The sequence below is a fragment of the Ovis aries genome, chromosome 12, assembly GCF_016772045.2.
Source record: "Ovis aries strain OAR_USU_Benz2616 breed Rambouillet chromosome 12, ARS-UI_Ramb_v3.0, whole genome shotgun sequence".
Classification (NCBI taxonomy): domain Eukaryota; kingdom Metazoa; phylum Chordata; class Mammalia; order Artiodactyla; family Bovidae; genus Ovis; species Ovis aries.
The window spans coordinates 79,930,772-79,934,813 of record NC_056065.1 but is presented as its reverse complement, the minus strand read 5'-3'; the positions used below and the strand labels follow the sequence as shown (position 1 = coordinate 79,934,813).

General features: G+C 61.0%; 1 long non-coding RNA gene across 2 annotated transcripts; it reads right to left on the bottom strand.

The window, feature by feature from the left end:
- Window positions 1-886: 886 nt before the first annotated feature.
- Window positions 887-3,828, bottom strand: LOC105610031 (uncharacterized). Of its 2 annotated transcripts, none has more exons than XR_006055558.1 (4): window positions 2,131-3,828; window positions 1,766-1,845; window positions 1,496-1,588; window positions 887-994 (listed from the first exon to the last, which is right to left on the bottom strand). It is a non-coding gene; the product is annotated as an uncharacterized LOC105610031 (long non-coding RNA). The 2 variants fall into 2 exon arrangements; XR_006055557.1 differs by having other exon boundaries at window positions 1,496-1,547.
- Between the last annotated feature and the right edge of the window lie 214 nt (window positions 3,829-4,042).

The window sequence follows — 4,042 nt, the reverse complement described above, 5'->3', positions numbered from 1 at the left end:
GACCCGGGCTGGTCCCGCCAGCGGCCAATAAGGCCCCACAGCGGCCCGGCCCCGGGAGGAGCAGCCAATCCCCGGGCAGGGGCGGGCCGCCTCTCCGTCAGAGCTGTTTGAAACTTGAGGACATTCCAGAGAATCTTGGAGCGCTGTGTGACCAAATTTAGTACAGAGCATTTAGCCTTTTAAAGACAAGGGGGCCACGCAATGAGAAAAAGATACAAAAATGTAGAGGCTGGCAGGAGCAGACGAGAGCCACAGAGAGCCAGCAGAGCGGGCAGGACACGGGCTCCCCGAGCCGCCGGCCAGGCCTGCCCTGCTCACCGCACATGTGGCGCCCCGCCAGGGTGGACGGCGCTGTGGTCAGCGCGTGGCCCACAGCCTCCTTTCTACTGTATTTGGTAATGTGCTGGGGACTCCCCAACTCTGCAGCCCCAGGAAAGCGATGCGGTTCCAGAAGCTCCGAGCCACCCCGCCCACCCACTCTCCTCTGCCCAGGAGCGTGCAGGCCTGGCACCGGAGGCTCCAGGCTGGCCCAGACACTTCCCGAGAGAGAGGGACAAAGGAAGCCCTCTGTGTTCCCAGACAGAAAACAGGAGTGTTTGGGGGAGAAAGTGGGACGTGCGGGAGTCAGGGATTTTTGAAAGGGCCGTCGGCCTCCAGATGCTCTGAGGGGGAGGCCTCCAACCTCCCTCGCCGGTCTGGCCCTTCTTCTGCTGGGGCATCTCCTGTGTGGGTGTCAGGAGGAGCCCCCGGCCCTCAGTGCGTAGAGATCCAGAGTACGGCTCGGTGCGGTGTGTCTTCAGGGAAATTCAGCTCCGGCCGTTAGGAGGGATCCTGTTGCAACGGCCTGGCAGCTTTTGCTCCGGTGCTTCCACTGCGCGTCCATCTTGCCGTCCTGCACAAGACACAAGGACACTCAGCCTCCCGTCGCAGAGTCTAGAAGTCTCAGGGTCGCCCATCGCGCAGCGGCTTCCATCTTCCCTGGCGACGTTCCACCCTAAGCCAGAGAGAGACAGCCACATGTCGGCGCTTACTGAGCCCAGGGACCAGCTGGGAGAAAAACTGGCCCTGGCACTGGGGGCCCGCTAGTCTCACTTCGGGATGAGGCTGGAGGGGGAGTGGGCTGGCTGGTGGAACTGGAGTGCAGGGGCGAGCGGGGAGGGGGAGCAGGGGCTTCGGGGCCCCGGGGCTCCTTCTTTTCAGAACACATGCTGATGAATGCTGACTACGTGACAGGACCGGCGTCTAAGAGCAAGGGGTGCTACTAAAGACAGGAAATCAGTGTGTCCTGCCTTCCCGGAGCTTCCAGTCTAGCGGTGAAGACAGTTAACAGACAAATACTTTCAAATAATTTACTGAAAAACAGAGAGCTCACAGAATGTCTCAGAAGAGAAGCGCAGGGGCGGCAGGAGCACGGCAGAGAGGCTAGTTCCACGGTTCACGCTCAGGCTCCCTGGGCAGCTGACCTGGTCCCCTAGGTCCTGGGCCCACTGCTCACCCCACACGGGTTCTGGCCAGCCACCTCCTCCTCTGAGATCCAGCTCCATCATCTGTCAAATAAAGACAGCACTGCGCCAGCCTCGGAGGGTGGCTGTGGGCATCAGATATAAGGCGCGGGGTTAATACAGCTGACGGGCAGTGAGCACGCAGTCACCAGCTGCAGGGGTCACGATCGTGCACACTAACTCCGGGCCTGGGTCCTGTCTCCGTATCCCACCTCCTCTCCACCCACACGGGCTCGCACGAATGTACGTGTGTGCACACTCACCGTCCACCTGGCGCTCAGCATTCACTCAAGGCTGGTATGGTTAGATCTCGCTCCCTCCCCCGCCCCTCACCGACCAGGCCCTGCAGAGACACAAGAGTAATTACAGCGCGGTCATTCTCTTTCAAATGTGAAATCGATTGAGGTAAAAAACACCTACATGTGCTACAAGGGAAAGTATTAATAAAACAGGAGAGGGGAAGCAACCGCCCAGAACTCCAGGGAGACACACTAATCTTGTGGGGAGTCAGGCAGCCCCCAGTGGGCACACCAAGGCCCTGGGCTGGCCTAGAGGGCTCCGGGGGCCGTGTGGTCAGAAGTGTCTCTCGCTCCCACCCCCCGACCGTCTGTCTGGGCCTCTCTCCCACCCAGAAGAGGCGCCGTCTTCTGTGACCGGAGCTCTGGCACCATCCCAGCCAGCTTCTCGACAGGGCAGGTGAACGCGGCTCTGTCCAGCCCCGAAGCAGGCTTCCTTCTCCTGAGGCAGGGTCACTCGGCCCAGGGCACCTGGTTTCAGAAGTCGTCTCTTCCTGCAGGTTCTAAACTCAAAATATAAAGCAGAGCTTCCACACTTGCAGGGCAGGACTCACAGCCTCCTGATCAAAGAGTGACAGGATTATGGGGCAGCCTGGCCCCCAGAGAAAACCCAGCATCACTCTACCAGAGGGAGGGAAGGCCCGGGACCCCACACCCTGCCCGAAAGGTGCGGTACAGGTGGCGGGCAGGGAGCTAGAAGCAATTAACTAATGCTTAGAGTGGCTCTCAGCTGGACTGAGTGGACCCAGGAAAGCCACATTTTCAGGACTATTGGGTGGTAGTATAGTGTGGCAGATAAGGCCGTGTCTCCAGAGTCGAATGACATGGGCTCAAATCTGAAATGTGTGCCCTTGAGTGAGTTATTTACCCTTTCTGAGCTGCAGGAAATGGAAGACAAGAATCCTAGAAGTACCTGGAGAAAGAAGAACGCTCACTGCAAGCGCCATGGAGTTACTGAAGACGCCAATACGATGGCGCGCACAAGGCAAGGGGCGCTGCGAGCACTTGGCCTGTCCGCGCCGTTTACGGCCTCCCCAGCTTCCTCCCCAGCTTCCTCCCCGTCAGGGAGGCCGGAGGTTCCTCTGGCGAAGCAGACTCTGCCTCTGAAGCCAGCCCCTGGCCTGGCCCACACTCCTGGGAGGAGCGGAGAGCCCCAAGAGAGAGGGCAGAGGGCACACATCTTCCTGAAAAGAGGGTGGGGGAGGGGGGAGAGGGCAGAAAAGAGCCCACCTCCCCACCCCCACCCCTGCCCAGCCTAAACCCCCATCAGGCCCCAGTCATAGACCAGAGCCCCAGACCCAGAGCCGGAGGTGGTGCCAGCTTCACTCATCCATCAGGCCAGGTGGGGCTGGGGGCGGCGACCTTCTGCTGGGTGGAGCTGTTGAGGCACCCAAGCCTCTGGCTCACTGGAGCTCAACCCACTGGGGAGTAGGACCCTCTAAGGGGATGTCGGTTCTGAAAACGTGCATCCCTCTGCAGGTGTGAGTGTGGAGAAGGCTTCTCCCTTGCATCCTCCACACAAGATGCCATCAGTCTGTGAGCTCACTGTACATCGCTATTACCCTGGAGGGCAGACAGTCTGCTCAAGTGAGGGGAGAGAGAGCTGTACCTTTAGTGTCCTGGAGCTTGAAGACCCCTGCTCCAGGGGCAGTCCTGCCTCAGCCTTGTCAGGAGACCTGCTTATAGCAACGGTTTCCAAGGGGAGACCTTCTCATGCTCCGGTGTGTAGAAACCCCCACGGGTCACAGCGTCCCAGATTATCAAAAACATTTAAGGGACACCCACTACTTCCCAGCGCTGAGAGTCAAAGGACCTGGGCACTGCCTGCCCTCAGGAGCTCCGGGAAGTCGGTGGGGCCTCACCCACCCAGACGAAGTAGGTAGCATTCATGCACACTTGACAGCCAGGTGCTAGAACAAAGAAACGGGTCCAGGAGTTAGGGGAGCTCCAGCGGAGCAACCCGGGCGGGTGACTTCAGTGATGGGTACCTCTCCGCACCTGGAGCCCCGCCCCGCCCCCGGCACCCTACGCCCCGCCCCCGGCACCCTACGCCCCGCCCCGCCCTCTGCGCCGGAGCCCCGCCCACTCCCAGAGCCCTGCCTTCCGCCAGGAGCCCCGCCCCCAGCCCCGCCCCGCCCTCTGAGCCGGGGTCCCGCCCTCGCCCCGCAGCTCAGTCCCCGGCTCCGATTGGCTGCAGCGGGAGGCGGCCAGCCAATCCTCGCAGAGTCTAACGCTCTCCTCCTG